The sequence below is a fragment of the Muscardinus avellanarius genome, assembly GCF_963383645.1.
Source record: "Muscardinus avellanarius genome assembly, chromosome: 9".
NCBI classification, from domain to species: domain Eukaryota; kingdom Metazoa; phylum Chordata; class Mammalia; order Rodentia; family Gliridae; genus Muscardinus; species Muscardinus avellanarius.
Genome location: NC_137795.1, coordinates 67,079,293 through 67,105,947, shown reverse-complemented (window position 1 = coordinate 67,105,947; position 26,655 = coordinate 67,079,293). Strand labels below are relative to the sequence as shown.

General features: G+C 39.0%; 1 protein-coding gene across 6 annotated transcripts in view; it reads right to left on the bottom strand.

Annotated features, from left to right (window-relative positions):
* Positions 1-26,655, bottom strand: part of DYNC1I1 (dynein cytoplasmic 1 intermediate chain 1) — a gene marked incomplete at both ends in the record, with an annotated part of 291,578 nt that overhangs the window by 76,605 nt on the left and 188,318 nt on the right. The gene's annotated exons all lie outside the window — the stretch shown is intronic.

Below are 26,655 nucleotides of genomic sequence, written 5' to 3'. Positions count from 1 at the left end.
TTGAGGACCAACCCATCACTAAGGACAGTTTCTGGTGTTTCTAATTGATACACCAGCTCAGAGACTGCTGAGAAAGCTGGGTTTCTTTTCCGTCTTGCACAGAAGGCTCAGTTCCTGGTGGCCTCCTCCTTATCCATGTTGTCACTCATCCCTATACACACAGCTTATCCACTAGAAAGGGTTCCCCATCTTCACCCTCTAGGTCAAGAGGAGTCAGGGAATTCCACAGAGATGAGAAGGATGGAGACTCTGCTTTGAACGTCTCCCTTCACCCACTGCATCCAATTCAAAGGCGGCCCAAAGGCCTCTTTAAGTGGCTATGGAGGCTGTTTTCTATTTTGTAGAGCTAATCCAGGCCAGCTTAGGATCTTACTTCCCCTTAACCACAGACCCATATGCCCAGGGCAAACAGCCTTTGGTCACTGTTGGCTGGGAAGCTTGGCCCCTAGGTCCACATTTGATCTGGTTGCCCATGTCCTTCCGTGTGTGGTACTCTGCCCACTCCCCAGCCATCATGCCTGGGTGGGAGGGAGAGGGGTCTTGCATTCAAACACATCTCCTATTTCAAGTACCATCTCTTCTGGGGAGGAGTCGGTCTCCAGTGAGAGGATGTCCATATTGTTGCCATATGTTGTTTAATGCTGGCTGACATTTTATTTGCCTAAAAGCAAATGCTTAACTGTCAGAGGGCTGCAAGGCAGACAGATCAAATTCTTCTGGCTACTAGAGAACTAGTATATATTTTTGCAAGTACCTAAGAAACCCACAAAGATATTTATTTATTGTTAATGGAAACACATGCAATTGGAGATTATTGCTGTCAAAGACACTCCTTCTAGGCAATCATGCACCAGGCCTGTGGGAATGGGGCAAGTGTGAAGATGGGGAGGCCAATGTGAGTCACAGGTCAGGCACTTAACTGCGAGATGAAGGGGAAGAATCTTTCCTTTAGAATTCTCCCTTCCTACGTTTCTATCCTGGGATACATGCTCCATTCTTCTAAACTCTAAGAGTGACCATCTACCAAAAATTATCCCCCAATTAGTGCCATGGTACCTAGGAAGAAAAATAGATTTAGCTTATCTGCTACTCTTCAACTCATATTGTGCTAAAAAATAGAAAGTAAGCCGCCATGCTGCATTTGGGAGACTGAGACAGGGAGATCATGGTTCATGGATAGCCTTAGCTACTTAGTGAGGCCCTCTGCAACTCAGTGAGACCCTGTTTCAAAATAAAGAATAAAAAAAAATAGGGCTTGGGTGTCGCTCAGAGGTAGAATGCCCCCGAGTTCCATCCCAAGTACCCCCCCCAAAAAAAAAGAAAAAGAAAAGAAAGCTGCAGATTCTATGATTTGATTTTCTAAAAACTAGTAAACCAATCATCTGATGGCCTTTCTTAGAGTCCCTTAAATCATTATGCTTTTCTTTCACTATTGAGCCCCCGCCAGTACTTCATTCACTCAAGGCTGTGTGCTGAGACTCCAAAGGGTAGTAGGCAGACTACAATGAAATACCACCTCGCACACACTGGGATGGTTGCAATTTGTTTAAAAGGGAATAAGAAGTGTTGGTGAGGAGGCAGAGAAATAAGGACCCTTGTTACAATGCTAGTGGGAATACAAAGTGGTAGAGACATTTTGGAAAACGGTCTGGCAGGTCCTTAAAAAATTAAGCAAAGAGTTATTACACCACTCAGCAATTCCACTTCTAGGTATACATACTGAGAATAATTGATTGCATAGATCTATGCAGAAACTTATACACTAATGTTTATAATGACATAATTCACTACACATAAAATGTGGAAAGAACACAAATATGCATCGGCTGAGGAATGGTTACAGGAAATGTGATACATCCATGAGAATATTGTTTGGCAATAAAAAAGAATGAAGTAGTAGGCTGGAGACGAAGCATAGGGATAGGTGACTATTTGCCTACCATGCACAAGGCCCTGGGCTTAATTTCCTAGAATCATAAATCCAAAAAAATAAAAAATAAAAGGATTGAACTACTGATTCAGGCTAAACTATTGATGCATGGATAAATCTTAACATCCCAAGCCCTATTTTTTTATTCTTGAAAATATTAAAACATTATGTTAAATCAGTTTTAAAAGGATAAGTCTTAACTGCATACTTTTGTGAGTCCGCTAAAAAACAAAATTGTAGATATTAAAAGGAGAATCCAAGCTGGGCAAGGTGGCACATACTTGTACATACATCCCAGTAGTTGGGAGGCTGAGACAGGAAGATCACAGATTCGTGGCCAGCCTCAGCTACTTAGTGAGGTCCTCTACAACTTAGTGAGACCCTGTTTCAAAATAAAGAATAAAAAATAGGGATAGGGGTGAGGCTCAGAGGTAGAATGCCTTTGGGTTCAATCCCCACTACCATACAAAAAAAAGGAGAATCTATGGTTTATAAAATAAATATCAATTTAAAAAAATAGTGTGTATAAATGTCTCTGACCTTGTGGAACTTAGCAACTTTACTTCTTGTCGTCAGGACAATTGTCTGGACTATTTTGACCATTCTTTCATCAAATAATTATGCATTTCTCTGATTCTTGATTTTAAGAGTCATCTCTAGAGATACTGAAGGTCTAGAGAATTACTCATTTTGATCTACATATTTTCTCACATAAATCCAACAGTAATTCTTGGTCTTTTCCCGATGATCTAGGTTGGGAAACTGTCTCCTGGATATCACTAAACCATATGTCATGTGGTTTTTCTCTTTTGAATTATTAAAAAAATTTATTGGTGCATTGTAGTCATATATCTTAATGGATTCTTATTCTTCAGACCTCAGGTTAGAGCTAGAATCAACTAACCTGTGTGATGTGGTTTTACATCTTATTATCACGTAGTCATCATTTATAGGTGTCCTTCAGGCTATTTTCTAAATTGCTATTATTCCAAATTTGCCTGCATCTTAGCATCAACTAGAAAGCTTAAAAAAGTTTCTCTGATGCTCGGGCTATGTTTCATACCAATTAAATCAGATCTTCTGGGAGTGGGAGTCAGACGTTAATATTTTAAAAAATGTCTCATGTTCATCTGGAGAACATTATGTTAAGTAAGATTAGCCAGTCACAAAAAGTGAAGGGTCATATGTTTTCTCTCACATGTGGAAGCTCAGGAGTAATCGGGATATAAGAGGACTTTAGATAAAGGAAGAGGAACAGCAGTGGAGAGAGGGAGGAGGTACAGGGGAGTGTGGTGGTGATGGTGTGGGGGAGAGAGACTTCACGAAGGAAGCACTTTCATTGATGTTATGTATATATATGAAATTATCAATGACAATCTCAATAACATGTATGGGGAAGGGGAGGGAGCTGGAAGGGAGCCTGAGGGAAGCTCACCAAGTGCTGTGTACACGTCTGTCCTTATCACTTTGACCTTCATTATGAGGTGAGACTACAATGTAGCAATAAAAGTATGTTTTAAAAAAATTCTCAGGTTTAGTGAAGTGTAAGGAGTACTATTTTAAGTCAATGTTTCTCAAACTTATGTGAATGTAAGTACTTGGAGAATTCCTGAAAAACACAGATTGGTCACTAAAAGGATGAAAGGAGGAAGAGCTAAAAAGATGTTGGTCAAAGGGGCAAAGACACCAAACCAAATTTCAGTTAGACAGGAGAAAGAAGCTCAGTACACCATGAGAATTACAGTTAATCGTGTACTGTATATTGAAAAATTGCCAAATGTGTCTGTTAGGTGTTTTTACCATAAAAAATAAAAGATGTCTGTGCAGATATATATTTATATATATATATGTACATATATAATTTATTTATATATATTTATATATTTATATATTTAGATATATTTAGATATATTTAATTATATATAATTAAAATTGTCATTCTGCAATGCACATATATATAAAATCATGTTTTATATGACAAATATATATGCATATGTATGTATTATATAAAACAAATAGGCAAACAGATAAAGCACAGAGATTCCAAGGTCCCATCTGTATTTATGAGTCAGAATATCCAGACAAGAGACCTGGCGATCTATACTCAGGTACTTCCTGTCATGGACAAATTTGAGAAAACCAATTCTAAAACAATGACTTAGTGTAGTATGTTCAAGTATCATTGTGGATATGTTTCCTTTTGCATTAATCTAGGTCCAAGCCTGGGATATTTCCTTTATGGGAAATATGTCTATATGGAAAAATTTCCATATGTCATTTTCACAAGTGGCCCAATGGAGAAATATACAATATTTTTCTCTGCTAGATTGCCATTGACAAATTTAATCCAATGCTATTTGCTAGTTTCATAGTTCTCCTTGCTTTTCCTCTTCATGAAAATTATTAGACTCTTAGAATATTATAAATGATAATGATAATGAAAGGTTAGGTCCTTATTTCCATTCAGCATCATTATCCACAGAAACACCGAATATCTTGAAGACTTTTTGTTTATTGTTAAAAGGGCTAATGAACATTACCACTGTCATGCCAGGTCACATGACTCTAGCTGTAGGAGATCCCAAAGTTTTGAGCACTGTTTCAAGCAAATCATACATAACTTTTTTTAAATCAGTCTTCTAAGTGGGTAATTTTGCCTCCACTTTCAGATTAGGAAACCCAAGCTCAGAAAAGAAAAGCCATTGGCTTAAAATCAAATCAGTAGAAAGTGGCATCCAGGTGTGGTGATGCACAGCTGAAATCTTAGTACTTGGGCGACTGAGACAGGAGGACAGCAGGTTCAAAGGCAGCCTCAGCAACTTAGTGAGACCATTTGACAATAAAAAAATAAAATAGAGGTCAGGAGGTATAGCTAAGATGTAGAATGCCCTTGAATTCAATCCCCAGCAAAACACCTGCACACACACACACACACACACACACACACACACACACACTCACACAGAGTGGCAAACCTCAGGTTTGAAATACATCTTGGCTGTCTTCAAAGCCAGCCCACCACAAACACTTGGAGGTTCATTTTTCTCTGAGACCCACAGTTCCCCCTCCTGTGCACCACAGTTGAAACCTCCTCATCTGTCTCCATGCGGCTGGCATTCACAGGACTTTGGGTATCTCCACATGGCAGAGAGGGTCCGTGGGCAATCTGCTTGTACAGTGACCTTGCAGTGAGTCTGTGACCCTCTCCAGTTGGGTTTCTGCTGCTTGGTGTAGAGATCACTACTCTCCTCAGCTCCCAGGCTATCGGCTGTGACAGGTGTCAACAGAGCTAATTAGTACCAATTGTGGTGCTATTTACCCTGAGGTGGGTGTTCCTGCTGAGAATTGATTGAGACCAATTAATCCCTTCATAAGAGTCTGTTGAGCAGCTAGCAGCTGGGACACCAGTTGGGTCACTCCCGATGAGCTCTGTGTTTATTGCCACTATTTGGGGAGAAAATGCATTGTGTTCTTTTTGTCACTGTGCAACCAAACAGAAAAAGCCATTACAATCCAACAAGTTATTTTTAAATGACTGTGTCTAGTCCCAAAAATGATGATGTAAATTGTTACTGATTATTGTGAAAAAGGGATAGTGCCCCTGGGCATTTTAATAAACAATAAGGATATTCCTCTTAGAGAAACAGATGCAAGATCTGGAGAACATTTTTCTAGGCTCAAGAAATATGAAACAATATGCATACATCTTTTATTTTATACAATATGTATACTGGAAGATAGAATTATCTTGGGTAAAATGACCACATTATGGAAATTTAAAAAAAGGGTGGCTTGTAATTTTTAAGTTAAAAAACAAGAATAAATGAAAACTCGGAGGTGCATTCTGTCTCACCTGTATATGAAGAGCCTTTATAGACTCTGAAAATGCAAGGCATACAAAAAACTCAAGTCATTTACACACACACTCACACACTCTCACACACAACTTTTTGGACATTTCAGCTAAAAACTAACCAAGAGAAGGTAGAGAATCTTGGTAGCAAGTTCTTCAAAATGCAAAGTTGTTCTTAGAAAGTAACTGCCTTAGCTGGGTGTGGTAGCTCATGCTTGTAATCCCAGTACTTGGGAAGCTGAGACAGGAGAATTGCAGATTCCTGGCCAGCCTCAGCTACTTAGTGAGGACACTTGGTAACTCAGTGAGACTCTGTTTCAAAATAAAGAATAAAAATAGGTTTGGGAGTATAGCTCGTAGGTATACTGCCCCTGAGTTCAATCCCTAGTGCCACACAAACACAAAAGAAAGATAGGTTGAATAAAGTATTTGCAAACAAACAAAAAAAAAAACAAGAAAATTGTCTAAGATTTGAGGTATTGAGCTTAGTTTGTAAAAGATTATAACACAGTAGTGTGATGATTATATCTCTTTATATCCAGTATGTTGAATTTTTAAAAAGTTGTTATTTAAAATACTTACTATGTACAGAGTTAGGTGGGGCTATGCCATCACAACTGACAACAATGTTCACAGAAACACTGTTAGGTCAAAAATTCAATTTTTAATTGAGACTTATTTTCAAACATTTACTAAACTTTTTTGTTCCTCTTTTTGGGAAATATGAAACCTAAGTTGCTATGTTTGGGATGGAATAGACACATGGTGGAAGTAGAGTGTTAACTTATTCTTTATGGGACAAAAACAAAGAGGAAGAAATGAAAATTGAATATATGGATCACTTTTGTATGTTAAAAGCACCAGTTTAGCTGGGTGTGATAGTGAACACTACTTGGGAGGCTGAGACAGGAGCATTGCAGGTTCAAGGCCAGCCTCAGCAACTTAGCGAGACCCTGTTTCAAAATAAAAGGGGGGGGGGCTGACAGTATAGCTTGGAAATAGAATGCCTCTGGGTTCAACTCCTAGTGCCATTAAAAAAAAAAAAAAGAAGCACCAACTTTCTTCAAATAAAGTATCTAAATCCTGCTTAATTAAAAAGAGGAAGTTGATATTTGGATATGGTATGTGTTGACATCCACCCCTTTGATTTATGTGAGTGTGAATCAGGGAGAACAGATCACTTTATTTGAGAAAGAAGAAAAAGAGTTCCACTGACAGGAAAGAGTGTAGGCAGCATTAACTTCAGGGCTTGTTAAAACATGAAGGATTAAGAGCAAAGAGGGAGGGAAGAATTTTAAATGTCTCCAGTTTAGTATCTTCAAAACACTTGGGGTTTTTGAGAATGGCTCAGCCAACCACATGAAAGTGGTGCTACAGGATTCAGCCACACGACTTCTCCAAATCCAGGCTGGGTCTGTTCTACTGTACCATCAAACCATCTTACTTGAAGTGTAGCCACAAATTAAATTTCTTTTTATTGAAAAAGTACTAAGTCCTTGCAAGGGGGGCAAACACAGCATTTTAGAAATGTGGTACTACCCCACCAACCTTGATAGAATATGCTGGGTCCTGTAAAAGAGCCATCGTCTTGGTCTATGATCCCTTCTGGGACTGTGTAAAAAATGATAGTAAGAGCCTTTACCACCAGAACACAAGAGCAGAATTCAGTCACTAGAGGTTTTATATTTACAAGCACAAATGAAAATAAGCTGATTGGCTGGGCGTAGTGGTGCACGCTTGTAACCCCAGCATTCCGGAGGCTGAGACAGGAGGAACCAGGTTCGCAGACAGCCTCAGCTACTTAGTGAGGCCTCCACAACTTAGTGACACCCTGTTTCAAAATAAAGAATAAAAAATAGGGAAGGTGATGTAGCTTGGAGGTAGAATGCCCCTGGGTTCCATCCCCAGACCCACACAAAACAAAAAGAAAAAATAAAATAAGCTAATTGGATATAGAACTAATGTATTGGCACAAATGTCAGGACATAATCATATGAGCATCATTGTACTGGTTTGGGCATCTGTCTGGATTTGTAAAACTCAGGTTTTGTGCTTGAGAAGTTTAAAAAAGGAGGAAGAAAATGTCATTTCCATATGTCACTCAGTTACCCCCTGCTGGTAAAATAAATCTGCATCTGGAGGATCCACCCAAAGAGTCATGAAATATCCCACATGAGATCATTACCAAACCACTTAGGTCAGAAATTATAGGGGAGTCATTAAAAAAATGAAGAAGAAAGAAATAAAGAAAAACCCCGAAAGTGTTCCAAGCTCACAGCCTCTTCACATGGTCTGTCTGAGTTTCTGTGGTGGCTTTGCCAGCTGTGACAGTCCATGGAATCAGTTGGATCATTCTAAATTTAGCAAGAGAATAAAAGAATTCAGCAAGAGTTGGTCCTTCCTCATATTAAAACTATGTGCTTAATACAGACCTTGGGGAAGCAAATTGGAAGTAAAGTCCTGCACCCAACAAAGCAATGTGGCACCAAAGCAAAAGCAGTCTTAGTGAAGATTCTCTCTCTCTCTCTCTCTCTCTCTCTCTCTCTCTCTCTCTCTCTCTCTCTCTCTCTCTCTCTCTCTCCGTTGCTCTTTCTCTCCCTCCCTCCCTCCTGGAATTACTTTGGATGTGCATATGCCTAAGGCATGGAGATGAACCAGATGACCTCTGAGAACTGTCTAGCTTGACTGTTCTATTGATAAGTGCAATTTGAAGTCTGAAAGAGAACTAGAAAACAAAACAAAACAGAGTTTAAGTGCTTGCTTCAAGATCCAAACAGCAGATGAGAGTAAACTGACTTTTATGATCATTACCCACCCCCAGTTCTTACTCAGCTTCCAGCTTCTACACAATGGCCATTGACTCTGAAAAGTTTAATCACACACACACACACACACACACACACACACACACACACACATTTATTGGTGCACTGTAGTCTCACATTATAATGTGGTTCAGATATATAGGGACATACATGCACACAGCACTTGGTGAGCGTCCCCCTGGCTCCCTCCCCCCGCCCTCCCCTTTTCCATACATGATATTGAGATTGGCATTGGTAATTTCATATATGTACATAACTACAATGGAAGTGTCAAGAGATTCAAAGACTGAGAGTGACTACTTGAGTGTGGAGAGGGATGGAAATCTGTTCTGGGTGTTCATTTCAAGATGAGCTCACACACCATTTATGTAGACTTGGAAGACCAACAGATAAATAAGAATAAAATTCCCCAGTGTTCAATCTGCATTAATTTTTAAAAGACAAGATAGAATTATAAATGAATCAAGAGACAAAAAATGTGCAAAAATAAAGGCTTGTAAGATCAAATGATTACAGTTATAACACTCAGGGACTTTTTTTAGTCTACAGGGAAAACCTACTTCTAGTCATAAGACTTAGGATGCACAAATTAAAGGGCACTTAATATAGAGTCTAAAGTTCCCTGTCTGAAAGAAAGCCTGGAGGCATATCAAAGACCATATGTGAGCAAAGTTCTCTCCTGAACGATGTCCATCACTGAGCACTGTAGTTGATACTGCTGGCCAGCTGGGAGAAATGTGATCATAAATTCCTATACACATATGTTAGAGTATACCCAATATATGTGTCAGCCAATTATCATAGTGGAGTCGAATATTTTGCTTCATGAAAATCTAAATAAAAATACACAGTATAGTATTTTCTTTCTTTTCTCTGAGAAGAGAAAAACAAATGACTTTTAATGAAGAATATAAGAAAATTTCATAATAATCTGTGTTCTTTTTATAAGCTTGTGAGGATAAGTATTTTGTCTTTGGAATTGGTGACTGATGAAATTCCCCAAATGCCCAGTACACTTCTCCAAGAGCTGAAGAAAGAAAGATGTTCAATGATCCTGGGGATCCAGAACAATATGAAACCAGATAATGAAGAGTTAAGCAGACCTTCTAGCCTGCTAATGAACTCCATCCTGCCCTGGTGAGACCACCCTCCTTTTTAGTAAGAGGTAATTTAATATGCATCTAACTTGGTTGTGTTTGGGCTTCATCCAATCTAAGAGTATATCAGTGTGATAAATTATTATGAATTATCTGCAATACTTCACAAAGCATCTGTAACAGCCCTGAAAAACAGGATTGCTTTGCTTGATTTTCCAGCTCCCTCTGAATACATTTTCCCTTATTTCTGTCAGACCACTCCAAAACTTAAAAAAATATTTCTTGTAGCTCCCCACCCCACACTGAAATTTATATGTTTTGAGCCCCATCTGATGAGATCCACAGTTGTTGGCTGTCTCTATTGAAACAAGCCCCACATCTGAAAATGACACCAACAGAGAGAGAGGCCAAATAATATAGCAAGAGAAGAAACGTGGCCCCTTGAGTTTCCAGAGGGTTTCTTCACATGTTCATTTTCCTTTGCAACCCACACTGTGTGCTGGAAGTAGGTTAGTGAGAGGCACTCTACTGATTCTGGAATAGCAGCTGGAACCTGAGCATCCTAGTCTGTGGGGAGAAGGCACGGAGACTGAAAAAGGGTCAGGAAACTCAAATTCTAGTAGAGCTTTCACTACAGCTACGCCATTTTGTTCATGTAACTTAACTCCTCTGGGATACAGTTTCTTCATTTCAGAATTTCTACCCCAGAAAAAAAGGCTACCTTCTTTTCAATTAATGGCTATAGGTAGTTCCAGCTCTTTAGAGTGTAAAGCAGGGCCGTGTTTTCCAGATGATCCTTCAAAGCAGGACTGTTTTTTCTCAATGTTCCTTCAAAAGTAAAAGTGATTAGACTGATCTGAAGGCTATTTGTGTCTTGCTTTGGTCAGAGGACAGCACTGGAGTGCTTAGAGTAACACACAAGGATCGTGGGAGAGGGGCAAGATGTGATGCCCAACACACACAGACACTGGATGCAGAGGTATTGGGAAGGTCCATTTTCTGTCAGAAAATCACATTTATTCGGTCAGACTGGATTTTTCTCATGGGATAACTAAAAAGGCCCATTGGACTTGCACAGATGAGAGAAGAAGGAGATGAGCTTCTTTCCTGGGTTGGTCTCTGTGCATCGGTCAATTTCCGAGACTAGTAGCCATTGGTATTAGTTTCTTCTTGCTATGATAACACATTACTACATGTTTAGTGGCTTGAAACAACACAAATGTATTACTGTATAGGTCTGCAGATTAGAAGGACTAAAATGGAGGGCTAGGCAGGATTACATTCCTTCTTAATGGCTCCAGGAGAGGATCAATTTCTCTGTCTTTGGTCCAGCTCCTACGGGCCACCCTCATTTCTTAGATCATGGTCACTTTTTATTGACAAATCCAGCCATAGCGGGTGCAGGCTTTCTCACATAACAGCCCTCGAACTCTGCTTTCTTGGTCACTTCTCTCAGGATGACCTTACCTCCCTTTTTTACTTATAAGGATCCTTGCACTGGCCCATCCAGCAAATGCAGGATAATCTCTGCATCTCAAAATTTCAAAATGAATCACATTTGCAAAGTCCCTTTTGCCATATGAAATAACATTCTCAGGTTTCTAGTATTAGGACAGGTACCTTTGAGTGGACATTATTCTGCCTACCACCTTGCTCAATAAATATTTCATAAGCCTGTAAATATTTTGAGAAAGTGGTAAACTAAATACTTTCAATTATGTATGGGTTTGGCCAATCCTTCTGTCATCACTAGCCAAACTTCTTTATCAAAACAATTGTAGAAAACCTGTCTTTAATGTAACTGTAATCAAGTCTGTTGACAGAAAGAGGCAATTCTTGCAAAGCAGATTAGCACATGTATAGGATGTACTTCAGATCCCTCCTAGACACACAGCTTTCACATGCTCTCAAACTCATTTTGTCTGAACCCATGCTTGGGCTAAAAAATGCACTCTGTTTCTGTTCTTTTCTTTTTCCTGATAAAATATTACCAGTTTCTATGGGTGTCCGAGACAGGTAATGATCTAGCCAAACTAGAGGTGTAAAACTCCTTTCTATATCTCTGATGTCCTATCCCATCTGAACTCTTTGCTCCAATCATCATTTCAAGCAGACCAACTAAAATAAAGAGAATGGCAATGTTCAGGCAGAAGGGAAGATGCATAGGCATACTGGACTCCTACTAGCAAAACACCAGACTGCTGTAATTAAGGTCTTCTAAGTCACATACCTTCTCCCTTCAAATAAACCTTCAACTCCGTCACATTCACTGAATTATTCTCTTAGCTACCAAACATCACTTCAAGCAAAATCCATATGCCTTCTGTTAAGACTGTTCAAATCTGTCCTCATGGTATCAAAAATACTTAATAAGCTAGCACTCACTGCCACCTGACCCTTTTCCCACTAATGCAGATAAAATTTCAGGGTGGTTTTGGCAGGCAACCTAAAGGACACATAACATATTTTCAAGTCTTTCAATTCTTTTAAAGCAGTTGGCATCTTATGCTTATTAGTCTGTACCACTTAGGCAAACTTCTTTATCAAAACAATTGTAGAAAACCTGTCTTTAATGTAATTGTAATCAAGTCTGTTGACAGAAAGAGGTAATTCTTGCAAACCAGATTGGCACATGCCACCACTTCAGAATCTGCTACCCTAGATCTTATCTTCTTTTCAAACTGGTAATGATACCATATCAACAACCAAGTCCACAGATATATACTCAGAGAAACAAAACACTATTATTTTTAATTATGTTTCCTTATTTATTTAATTCCATGCTTCAAATAGGAAGCCTTAAAGTAAAAAGAAACTAGGCAAATCATTATGTATAAAATTAATAATATTTAATGTCAAAAAGTGAAAAAACTTAGCACAGAATGAAGTTGAGTTTTACATAACTTGCTACTTCCAAAGTCAGAAAGTGCCAGAACATAGGTGATATCTTTTGGTATAACAAATGCAAAGTACAGTGGAAAGCCCTACTGTGTCAATATTTGTCGAGTCAAAGCAATGTTGAAGAAACTGGCAGAAAGGCGAGGCAAGACACGCACACACACACACACACACACACACACACACTTAACTACTTTTCCTCAAGGTGCTAAGGCAACAGGAGTTCTATTTTCTTGTATAATTTGAGTAACTACCTCAGTTTCCCAACCCCCTCCCAAAATGTGGATAAGAGCTATGGCTAGCTACTTATGGTCACACATCTGGAAGACTATTTTAAAAATACATTCAAAATGTTCTGACTGCATGTTACCAAGCATCTGGTGGTACGAACTTCCCCTAGCTATTTTTCTTCCTAGATATTCAGCCTTGTATAGACAGTCATCATGCCAGGTTTTTGAGCTGCATATATTATTTGTGGGATAACAAAATATATATGCAAAGGTAAAGGCTTTTTTCATGATTTAGATTTAACTTAATGGCATTAGCAGACTTGCCATTCATTCCTGCATTAAACTGAATCACCCTCAAGCTATGCTCTTCCTCTGCATCCAAATCCCTTCAGTGACTCTACTGGTCAGACCCTGCCCAACAACAGTATCTCCCAAACAAACAGTCACTCACTGGCTTGTCTAAATAGTAAATGACTTCACTGGTTTCATTTCACATCAAGGACAAGGAATAGCAAAGCTTCTAGCTTTCCCTGCTTAATGGGAACCAGGCTTAGGAATACCTGTGGTTCACCAACCATCCCCAGACCATTTGCAGGATCTTGAGGTAGGAGGTAGGTATTCTTCATGGGAGGTCGCCTCCCTCTGGATGTGAGCTGGCTCATATTTCCAGAGACCTTTTCCACCACCCAACCAATCTAAGCATCCCAAGTCTGCCCCACTGTCAACCTTTCCTGCTGTCTTAAGTCAGGTGACACCATGGCTGGCCGTTCTGAGTGAACCATACCATCATTATTTCGGTAGTGTACCATGAATTCTACCTCTGACCACTCATTCCTGCCTTTGATCTAGTCGACAAGGGATAGATTCCTCAAAAGCAGGGAATGGGATGTGTGGATCATTAGGGCCTCAGTGCCTAGTATGGTACTAGGTACATGAAAAACCTTTTTTTTTTTTTGTGGTACTGGGGTTTCTGGAAGCCCTTCTACCTCTGGGCTACACTTCCAGACCTATTTTATATTATTTTTATTTGGAAACAGGGTCTCTTAAGCCAGTGCGGCTGGCTTTGAACCTGCGAGATCCTCCTGTCTCTGCCTCCCAGCGCGGAGATTACAAGTGTGCGCCACCATGCCCGGCAAAAACCTTTTGAGTTGTTATGTATAAAACATAATCTGTCTCAGTCCTGAAATCAAGGCCATCATTTCAAACTTGAAATAAAATTAAACGGTCAAGTTTTAAAATAAAGCACTGTTCATAGTTTGGATGGGCATGATAAATACCTATTGAATTGTTCTGGATAAAATGTAGTCTGCTCCAGCCTCGAAGTAAAGACCATCACATTTCAAACTTGAAATAAAATTGAATAGTCAAGTTTGAACAGAAACAGTGTTTACCGTTTGGATGGGCAGTAATAGCAGATCTTGCCAAAACTCTGTATTAGAGTACTACTGGTAAAATATATAATGACTGCTATCAACCCTGGGAGACAATGGAGTTCCAGCTTGCATTATTTAGGTTTCCTTGAGACAAGGAAACATGCTAGGTGAACAGAACCATTCTGTCCCTTAGTTTATGGAATATTCCCAGATCCAATTGTCTAGTCAGTCTAGAAGTCTCTGGGCTGCTTAAGGTTAAAAAGCATCACCAAAAACAGTAGGGCTACAGCAATGGTAGTAATGCCCACTTTGGAGTGAGTGAGGGCAAGTCCCTGGATGCGGATGGGGACAGGGCAGAGGGCAAAGCCATGGACTTGGACACTGGGGTCCCTGCAAGCATCCTTCAGCATCACAGGCAGTCACTGGAGTCTTACTTATTAGTGCGGTGGCAATTTCCTCTGGAAGCTCCCAGAAGGAGTGGAAGAATTTAAAGATCCAGAGGGCCCAACTGGCAGGTGAATATGGGTTATATTGCTAATATGATGATGTGAAGCTATATAATATTTTGCTATCTTAATGTTTATTAATAAACTTATCAAATATTCATTTTATTTAATTGTATAAGATATTACTATCTCACTTTTAACTTTTTTTGTACTAGAGATTGAACCCAGGACCATTCTACCTCCCAGTTGCACTCCCAGCTCTATCTTTTTATTTTGAAACAGGGTCTTGTTAAGTTTCTGAGGCTAGCTTGGAATATGCAATCCACCTGTCTCAGCCTACCAAGTACTGGGATTATAGGATTGCACTACTGCACTCAACCATATATTTTAAATAAAAGTTGTGTGTGTGTGTGTGTGTGTGTGTGTGTGTGTGTGCATGCGCACGCACGTGCATGTGCCTGTGTTTTACTGGGGATTTAACCTGGGGACATTCTACTTCTAAGCTACACCTCCAGTCCTATTTTATTTTTAAATATGAAACACAGTCTAAATTGCTGATGGCCTCACTGTGTTGCTGAGGCTGGCCTCAAATCTGCAATCCCTCTGTCTCAGCCTCCCAGGTACTGGGATTATAGGCATGTGCCACCATACCTGGCTAAATAAAAATTTCAAAGTATTTGAAGTAGTTTATGTTCCTTTGAGCAGCAAATTCACCTAAGAAAATTTTAGAAAATCTCCCAAAGGGTTAACTATTCCAAAGTGAAGACTATTTAAATAAAAAAATTCCTCAAGAAAACCAGCTTTTTTATATTTTACAAATAACAGCAATTGGTGGCTAATATTTCTAACCTTTAGTCAGTCTTCTGTTGATGAGAAATCAGAATCAGGGATTATTACTTTTACAAGGAGTGTTTAGACATCCCAGTGACATGATCACTATATGAAATATAATTCAAATTATCTCAGTTTAAACACTGACTTTGACAGTTAGTAAAATCATTTAATTTTCTACTATGGAAACTGTTTTAATAATTTTAACCACTTTTTAGATTATACCAATTCTTTGAGATGAAGTACGACAGAGAATCAAAATAATCTGTAAATTAAGCTCTATTACAAAAGAATGATTTTAATTCTTTGACAGGGATAAACTTTCAGGAGCCTTTCGGTTGCATTTCTCTCCTGCCTCTACCTCTCCTTTCTTCCAGTGCTCAAAGACAATCCAGCTCACGAAAGCAGGCTCCTTCGTGATCCCTTCCCTCTGCTCTGCCCTATTCGCTTTTGTTCACATTCCCCACTTTACATCTCTCTTCTCATTTTCCTTCTTTCTTTCCGGGGAATGACCACCTCAAAGGATTAATTCAGAACAGGCAGCAGAAAATGGTAACAAGAGTGGGCAAATCAGGATGTGGATTTAGAATCAAGAGGAGGAGAGCAACTCGAATTAAACATATGTTAAGAATCTGGGCTTGTTGTTCATGGCCTACCTGTGGCCTGCCTCCCCACCCTAGGATCTGCCTTGCGGAGCAGAACATTCCCTGGTAGGATAATAAATACAGAGACTTAGGGTGTGTGGATCTGAGCAGCTCAGCAGGCTTCTTTCTTGGTCTGACATGTCTGTTGAAACATAGGTGGTACTGACCTGGCAATTAGTGAACTGGATCCTGCCCCTCAAAGCCAGAGAGAAGAGAATCCAGGCTCCAAGTGCCAAGGCTCTCAGCATACATAAATTCTTAACATCTGTACCATCTTTGGTTTGCAGTGATATTTTTGCTTGCTTATGAAGTACTGTCTTACCTTGATACATGTGAATGAGGCAGCAAAAATTCACTAGTCTTAAAAAAATGCTGTACATAGGTTTAGAGTGTTTTCTTTGGGTCAGTCTGCCATCAAACTAAGATTTAGGTCTCCTAATTCCCCCATGTGTGTGTGTGTGTGTGTGTGTGTGTGTGTGTGTGTGTGTGTGTGTGTGTATTTGTGCTTCTTGCTTTCCAAGTAGCACATTTGCTCTGATGGTGGGGCTCCGTTTAGTCATTAAATACCTTAATTCCAGTTTTTATCCTTGGAAATGCTCAAATGTGTTTTTTTAAGGAGTAACTATATACTGCACCACTCTGAGAGTTTAACCCTGAAAGCAAGCCTAGCAAAAGTTGTTTGAAACTTCTAGCTTTTTGGCAAATTGTGCTCTGCAGGTGGCAATGAAAAGCTTTTCTCCATTTCTGCTCTTTTCAGTCTTCCCAAAGTATCTTAGTTTTTAGCTCTCTGCCATCTCAGAATTTCTCACCCAAATATCCCCAAATCTAGAGTTCACCCAGGGTTTTCATGAGGAACAATGTAGAATAGCAATATATTATTTACTTGCTCCTCTGCATCCTCCCTTACTTTTTTGTTTTGAAGTAGAGAACGGTAATGTAATGTATTTATTGCTTGAAATTATTTTATCAATAGGCAGGATCCCAAACTCTTGGAACGGGCAGGGTAAGTATCCATAATATGGGCAACATTAAAATAATTCATAAGGACGTTTGGAAAAAATATTAAGTTTAATTTCAGAATCATATCGATTTGAGAAACTCAGAAAGAATCACACCCTCCAAACTGTCCTTTGTATATATAAGAATTTTCATTTTATCAGTTTCTCTGGTATGATAACTGCTGATTTGGATCATCATTACATAAAGGAAATATAACACTAATGCGATACGATGAACTTGCGATCAAACACTAGGGGACTGCCTCCTTTAATCAAGAGTTAAGAATGTTCTGATGTTTGTATATCATATATCACACCAGTGATTATAAAATACAAGTCTTAAGAACTATTTATTTCTCCTTTACTATGCATTTTGGCGGGAAACTCTTTTTTTTGGGGGGGGTAGGGACTATAAAGGGAAACAAGTTACCTTAGTTTTCTGTAATAATTTCATAGACAGGCAGTACATGTGTTCTAGCAATAATGTCCAAATAAGAGAATAGAAGCCCTATGAGTTTCTCAGAGGCCTATGGAGAGATTGGTCAGTGAGTACAAAGTTATAGTTAGGAGAAATAAGTTCTGGTGTTCTATTGCACAGTAGGTAGCTATGGTTAATATTGTATTGAATTTTCCAAAATAGTAGAAGAGAGGATGTTGGATGTTGTTCCTACAAAAAAATGATAAATGTAGGAAGTAAAGGATATGCTGATTATGCTGATTTGATAGTTATATAATGTATGCATGTATCAAAAAATCACACTGCACACCATAGGTACATATAATTATTTTTCAGTTAAAAAATTAAAAGCAGGCCATGGTGGCATATGCCTATAATCCCGTAGTTGGGAGGCTGAGACAGGAAGATCACAGGTCAAGGCCAGCCTGAGCAACTTAACAAGGCCCTCAGCAACTTATCAAGGCTGGTTTTTCAAAATAAAAAGTAAAAAGGGTTGGGATGTAGCTCAAAGGTAGAAAGAACACCCTTGGGTTCAATCCCCAGTACCAAATAAAAGAAAAAAAGAAAAAAAGAAAGAAAAAACAAATTAAAAATAAAATACTCATAAATTCATACAAATTATGTGCACTGGATCTCTCAACTCTCCTCCCAATTTTTCTGTGTGCATGTTTGATTCTGTGTGTGTGTGGTGTGTGTGTGTGTGTGTGTGTGTGTGTGTGTGCTTTCTGTCAAAGAGGCACCTTTGCCTTGATAGTAGAGCTCCCTTTAGTTCTTCAAAACCACAATTTCAGTTTGAGCAATTTCCAATTGCTCAAAATATGTTACTTTCAGGGGGAACTAAATACTACACAACTCTGAGAGTCAAGTCCTTCAAAGCCATTTTGTTTGGAACATTGTGATTTTATTTTTGTAGAACCTTTGTCCTGTACTTTTTTTTTAATGTGTGGGTTATCTGAAAGACATGGGTCCTCCAAAGAACACTCTTCTTAGTGGCAATTGTAACCTATCAGCCGATCACTTCTATCTCTACAGCACGTAGCACACATGATTGCACAGATCCTTAAATGAATACTCTTCCCATAGAGAAGTTCTTTCCCAGGAGTAGCTTGCCGGCTACCCAGCTGGGGGACCAGAGGGTGGCTACAGTAGATACAAGGAAGGGGACAGTAGGAGGAAGACTTTTAGTGATGGAGCCTTCTGGGGCCCTGAGGAAGTGGGTATACGCCAAGTGCCAGAGAACACAGCCTGCGATTTGCTGTTCACACAAGCCTCCTGCCAAGGCTCAAAATCACAGATAAAGGGAAATAATTTACTAAAATGTAGACCAGGAGCACTCTCTTTCAGAAAGTGTGCAGGAAGCAAAGCTGAATGAGCTGGAGGAGAATCCTGTGTGCAAGTTGCCTCCCTGGGGTTATAAGTAAGGTGAGGGTCTCTGGTCAACACTTTGTGGGCCATAAGGACATTCCGGCCTCTCTTTGCATCTTGCTTGGATTTTTTTTTTTTTCATGTTGTCTGTGTCACACAACCTCTTTGCATAGTCTATCTCAGGAAATGACAATTGGCTGTCGTATCCCATACAAATTGATTGGATATGACAGCTTAAAGGAATAAATATTCTGCCGAGAAAAAAGTTTTTTACTTAGAGTCTTATAGTTTAATCCTTTCTTTACCCTTTTCTAGTTAATTTTGTTCTTTCAATTAGATCATTTAAAAATCAACACATCACATACCAACCTCCCCTAAGAGCAATCTTAGGATTTGATGATTTTTCTGATACACAGGATAAGGTTTCAAATTTGCATTATTTTATCTACTGAATTAACTATGAATTCTAAACCAAACTAATGCTGCCATGTGTTTTTAAACATCTCTAATCTGAACCATCTGGAGAGGCTTGGCTTTGCAAAGGCATCCCTTTCAGGACACTCTGTGGATTCTGTCACTGCTTGAGGTTTTGGCAAACCATCAACATTACTATAATTCTCTTTTATGAAATATAGTTTTTGACTAGGATTTTAGAGTCTTGGGTGTGTGAGCATATACGTTTATATGAAGTTGGGCACTTGTATATATTTTTGCTCCCATTCTCTTCATTTTTCAGAAGACTGTATTTGAAATAAACTTATTTTAAAGAAATAAGGGTTTTTTTTGTTGTATATAAGGCATACTTAAATTTAATTTCAACTACTCAGTATAATACTAGACCAAGTTATCAGAGAATTAAATAATAATTGTTAAATAATATGCCTTATTGTACATAGGCGCTGGAAATACATTTTTTAACAGTCAAGAACAGAAGACATATTAGCTTTAGAGAGTAATAAAAAGTAAGAGTTATAAAATGATTATGCTACAATCATTGTAGCAATGATTGTAGCATGTAAGACATAAATTCATATTATTTTAGGAGATTATAGTTAAATGTAACTAAATCTTTCACCTAAGAGAAAAACAGTACCTTGTTGAATTCCTTGGCTAATAATGAATGTGCCATTTTAAAATGTGTAACTGTACCAAAACATGAGAAAAGCAAAGTACAGACTTCCTAACAAAGGTTAGGAAACTTTTCCTGAAAGTAAAGTTGCTGGTTCTAGTTCCACAGCTTCTATTGGATGATAAATGCCTTCAAATGATTTTAAGAATTAAATTGTGCTGAAACTGTCTGAAATAACAATGTGCCTGGGGAAATGATGTCTTTACATTTATTAATAGCACAGTGTATCCAAACACCTTCATTCATCTGGTATTATCAGGCAACTTAAGTACACACACAATTCAGAAAATTTTGTTCTGCTTAATAAGGAGAAAAGAGAGGTGTATTTTTTTTTTTAAGAATAGATGGTCTGAAATCTAAAGGTGATTCTGTTCCCTAGAATATAAAAACACCAAAGCAGTGCACAGGGCTTCCTCTCGGAGGTGGCAGTGCCATTAGCCTGCTCTTGTTGGGCGTGACTATGAACTGGGGCACACCACCTCCAACCCTGGCTTCTCCCTGATTCCTTTCTAAAAATGAGGTCCCCCCTACCTGCATCTCTGAGAGACAATGTTGCTTTTCTGAGACTTCCCCTTCCTTTCAGACCACATGATATTCTTTTATCATGTACCTATATGAAAATGTTGTAGGATCAAGAAGAAACACAATCTGATATTCCAGAGAAGGCAAGGGGAGCCCTGGGTATAAATGTCTCTAGGAGGGGCAGAGAGCTGCACAGAAATGCTCAATAAATAGTATTAGATTAAAGTAGAAAACATGGCACATACTTGTAATTCTAATACTTGGGAGGCTGAGACAGAAGGATTGCATGTTCTTAGCCAGCCTTAGCTACTTAGTGAGATCCTCCCTAACTTAGTGAGACCCTGATTTAGAATAAAGAATAAAAACTAGGGCTTGGGATGTGGCTCAGAGGTAGAATTCCCCTGCTTTCCATCCCCAGTACTGTTAAAAAAAAAAGGAGGAAAGAAAAGAAAAGACATCAGAGTTTGAGTCCTCTCTCTCTCTCTCTCTCTCTCTCTCTCTCTCTCTCTCTCTCTCTCTCTCTCTCTCTCTCTCTCTCTCTCTTGTATGGCTTCTTCCAGCATGTGAGGACACAACAGGAAGATGGAAGATGGAGGCTATTTGCAAGCCACAAAGGGAGCCCAAACAAAAACCAGCATTAGTTAGCACCTTGATCTTGGATTTCCCAGTCTCCAAAAATGTGAAAAAATAGTATTGTTTATCAATCAATTAATCAATCAACATCTGTGTCATTTTGTTATTGTATCCCTAGCTAGCTAACATACCTATATTATATGTCTTATCCTCACAAAAATCCTGAAAGGCAAGGAGAGCCCCACCCCAGTATTCAGCCCAGACTTCTCAGAACACTCATGTCTGAGACCAAGGTTTCTCTGACCTCCATGGATGGCTGCCGGGGCAAGGAAGTAATGAGAACAGGCTTGACTGGCAGGAGAAGGTATCAGCATTGCCCTTTGGTTCTAACTTCACAGCATCCATCATTTCTGGGGTAATTCCTTAATGAAGTACGCCTGGAGAAAGCCTGGCTCAGATGGCCATAGCACAGGGCATGGCAAGAGGAGGGATTGGTGTTTGGGAAACTGAATGCCATCTACAAGTCTGGGTTCCACGTGGTGCATGTGCACATTCCGGAGACAGCCTTACTAAAGAGTCGAGACAGTTTTTGTAATGATAGGGAACTAGCTTGATCATTTGCAGTAGGACTTGGCAACACACTGAAAACTGTGTTCAAAGGTGTGTTCTCAGCACAGTCTCTGCATGAATGATGGCTCACTGGTTCACTAGAATACTCAGTGAGGTATATACTTTCCTTCGTCGCTGGTCTCAGGTGAATGATCATTTTGGATACTATATTTTTTTCATAGGATCCATATGATAATTCTAATTCCCTGGATTTATTTGTAGGGCTAATTCCACTTCTTGTGTTGTTATTATTATTATTTATTTTTGTAGAAGATTCCAGAAGAGGGTAAATAAAAAATAAGAAGTGGCAAGGAAGTTTTTCTGCTTCTAGTTTCATGGGCCAAAACAGAGTATGAAGTTCCTGCTGTTTGATTTAATAAGAATCAGTGTCTCGCTCAAGCCTCACTCATCAGGCCAGTTGTACTCAGCTGGCATAAAAGAAGTGTTTCCGAATGTCTGCGTCTCCTTTCAGCACGTACTTTTCGACTCCGGCATGCCTTTTCCTAGAGGCACAAAATAGCGAAGCTGTGCAGCTTTCAGTTCCTCTTGTCTGACCCATGTAATTTACATCTTTTATGTGAGAGTTTAATTTTACCTTTATGTCATATGTAATCTTTAATTTTCCATAATTTTGTGCCTTGAAATGTGTATCATAATCTTCACGACACTGGTTGAGGTTTCCTCTTCTGTTTTCCCATCCTAAGGTACAGCGCACATCACATTTGGAAATGGTCTGGTTCGTACTGAACACTGACTTGCATGCTGTCGACCTTGGAGTGTATTTGCTAATTACAAAGCATCTATTATGTGCTCTCGTTTTGAATGCCAGGAAATCATGCTGAACATGAAGCACTCATCAAAGAACGGTCTATTCTTTTATCCCTTTTCTTTTTTGACCTCTAACAAACACTTCTTGGCACATCCCAGAGATAAGCTGAGGAAGTACCTTTTGCTTTTTATCAGCTAGGCTGTAAGAAAGAGATGCTTTCTTTTGTGTTAAAAAAATGAGAAAATCCTTAAGTCAAATTTCTCACACCTCTCTCATTATAAAATACTTTCAAAAATTAGTTTAAATTAATTTATATTCTGTTTTCCCACAAAGATGAGAGATTTGCACCATGAATCACAATCTGGGGTAAAGAGGGACAAAAATGGATGTGAGAAGAAATAGTTTATTGACACAAAACCTTACAATTCCACCAGAGACCAGAGGAAGACTTCTTTGGATGAGACCAGGAAGCACAGTCCTACGGCCTCCACGGCTCACTTGGGGTCACCCAGCAGTGTGGGCCAGCCAGGAATGGAGCTGCAAGTCCCGACTTTCTGTCCCTGTCCTAACCACCAGCCCACGTCCCCTCCTGTGTCACCACCACTCCTCACAGGCGGGACTGTCTTTGAGGTTAGCAGGAACCTCAGGCACAACCAAAAGCTGGGCAACTGAGGCCAGGACTTGTGATCACATCTGTAATCTTTATAGAATCTCAATGAGAAGTCAAGCCACACATAGGAAAAAATACAACCGAGGGTTTGAAACACTGGCACAGATGAGGTTAGCTGATATTACCCCATTTCACATTCGGCTCTCCTCCGCCTGCAACAGTGAGGGTTTCAGGTCATGGGCAGTTTGAGGTCACTGTCAGATCATCCTTGGGTAGAAGATGCCAAGGACAAAGAAACCAAATCAGGAAGAAGTAAAAATAAAAACCTCTGACCACGCTCAGCCTCTAAATATAGCTTTTCTACTTACCTCAACGCAGATAATTCTAAGATATAGCCTTCTGATTCTATTCATTCCATTTAAAAGAGAAAGACCACACCAGGGTAAGCAACGCAGGGTGGTCAGACACATAATCTAATGACAGTGTGTGAAGCCACTACAGAAGACACAGGCGCGCTGCCAGACTTGCGATGGGGCCCAGCGGCTGATTCCTATGCAGAGTCCACCAATATTTTCCAAGTGTAGGCAGCTTTTATGGAAATGAAAATAGAAAACGCAGGACTAGGACCCACAGTCAAATTCAGTGTCGTAAAGACATAAAACTGCCCGTGAAATGAGAAGGTAGTTTCTTTTGCTACTAATATATATCACAGAGAAAAGAGCCTTCATACTGAAATCTTTTTGTGATTAGGTTAAAAGCCTGTCGGTCTTTGCAAAACAAAGACTCGGTTGATGTGTTTCTTGTGCGTGCATTTGTTTTCGAGTGCCTGAAGCAATGCTCTTTTGAGCCATTGGATTTGTTTGCAATTATACACTTTGAAAAAATATGAAGAGTCAGTAGAGAGCAGTAGAAAATGAGTAACTCATGTAATTATTCCAAAATTTAAAAGTACAGTCATTGTAAGGCTCCTCCTTATTCTTATCTCCTCTTTCCCACTAGGCAAACTATTTGTTAAATTTGAAATTACTGGAATATTACAGGAGAATGTGGACTTAACTGACTGAATCTCAGTGAATAAAAGCACCAGTTGTGATAAAGATTCACCAAAGATCAGAGAGGATGGAGGAGAAGAGGAATAGGTGAGAAGTGAAAACATTTGTTTTCTCATATATATATTTTAATTCTATTGGCTCTCTGAGTTTCCATTTAGAGTTAGATGATGGTAAAGAGAGGCACAGCTAGTACTATGTCTAGCCAATGTCTTATAAGTGGCAGGTAGCCAAAAAATAAACCTTGGGCAAGCTATGCAGACTTTGCTAGCAGTTTCCTCCTTTGCTCATCTATGCTCCAAACAAGTCAAAGCAACATCTCTGTGAGTATAACTCAAGCACTGGTCTTAATGTTGCCCAAATGATTGTGACAATCAGATTAGGTGAGAATCCAGTTGGTTCCTAGTCTTCCGTGTGCAGCCTCCTTCTCCCATGCTGCACACCTGTGTGGTGTTATCTGGCCGCATCCCTTCCCGATGCAGAGTGAGTCAGGACATGGGCTTCAAATAAAAACCTCCTGACTTTAACCTTGGCTGGACTTCTTCTCATGAGTTCCTCATCTGGGGGCCCCAAGTGCTTATGACAATGAATGTAAAAAGTAGATTGTTAATATATGTTAGTATTACTTACTGTCTAAAAACTGATTTAACGTCACAGAGATATTCCATATAGTGTTGGATAACAGTCCTTCTAAAGTTAATCACTAAAAGTGTGTTTCCTTACTAGCCCCAAATGATGTAGAATTAGAATAATTTTAGGAACTGTGAAAGATACCGGTGTCCTGGATTGCTGTGGTGGTAAAATCAAGATGTTAATTTTATAACTCAACTTAGCCAGGCTATGTTGTTCTGTTTATTGGTCCAAAAGCAGTCTAGATGTTGGTATAAGGATAATTTTTAGATGTGATTAACATTTGAATCAGTAGTCTTTGAGTAACTTACCCTTTATAACAATAGTGGCTCTCATCAAATCAGCCGAAAGCCTTAAGAGAGAAGACTGAGGTTGCCCAAAGAAGAACCAGTCCTGCCTGCACCATGGAAACCTTGCCTTGCTGGCCTGCACTGCAGGTATCAGGCTCAAGACTACAGCATCAACCCTCACCTGAATCTCCAGCAATATGGCCTGCTTCACAGATTTTAGACTTGCCAGCCCCTACAATCTCATGAGCCAATTCCTTAAGAGAAATCTCAATCTCTAGCTACTCATTGTATTTATGTGAAGGGTACAGTTAAAAACTTTGTGTCTATCTAATATATATCCACTATTGTTTTCTGGCTAATACACCAAGCATCCTCAGATGGGCTTTATATAGCCATCTTTTGGTTTACTTGGGGGATAGGTTTCAGGACCCCTGTCTCCTCACATATGAGACTCTCTGGATGCTCAAGTCCCTTATATAAAATGGTATAGTCTTTATATATAGCACATACATCTTCTAATACATTCAAAATTATTTCTAGATTATTTATAACACCTAATACAATAGAAATGCTGTGTAAATTATTTGTTACACATTATATTTGGTGAGTAATGACAAAAATGACAAGCAATATTTTTTTCCAGATACTTTTGAGCCACAGTAGGTTGAAACCTGTTTGCAGAAGCTGTGGATACGGAGGACTGACTATAATTACTTTTGCTTTGCTCACTTCTCTTTTTCCCTGAGAGGCATCAGAGCTCATTAAAATTCACCTTCTGAGAGCTGGTCCTATATTCTGTCCCCTGCAGTTCTTACAGTTAGATCACTTCAAGAAAATGTAATGGCAGACAGTAGATACTATAGTAGTACTTAATCATTTGAATTTTTGTCATTCTAAATGTGTCCATCATGGATATTCAGAAGCGTTTATATGAATTATTTATGATTAATATCTGAGAGAACAATCATGGTTTTAAATTTCTTTAAATGTGCATGCATAGTTAAATTGAATAGGTTTTATTTGCTATGTAAAGTCTCAGTCTTTACAATCTTTTACACATGTCACTTGATTAATCCTAAAGTTTAAAATTAAAAAAAAAATTTTAAAGTTTAGCAGCATTGTTACTTTTCCCAGTGAGAATACTATGGAGAATTTAGAACCCTCATCTTCTTACTGTTACCAGCTGAATTTAAAATAATAGGAATTTAGAAGATACAGAGATTTTACTCATTATCTTTTGGTAACTGGTGTGACTACCTTGTTAGTATAGTCAAGCTATTTCTGTCTGCTTTTTTTTTCTAAACTAGAAGTATATTTTCTTCTAGAATACATATATTGGAACATTTAAGGGAGAAACTAAAAATTTTTTGCTTACCAGTGAAACTTTTCGTAATGATCCCAAAGATAATAGAAGAAACAAAGGATGCTCTCTTCTGTCAATGCTAGTATTAACTACTGTCATCATAAAACAAGCAATTTAAAAAATCCCAGGTAATTCCAAAGACCTTTGGAATTTTTCTTCTTCAC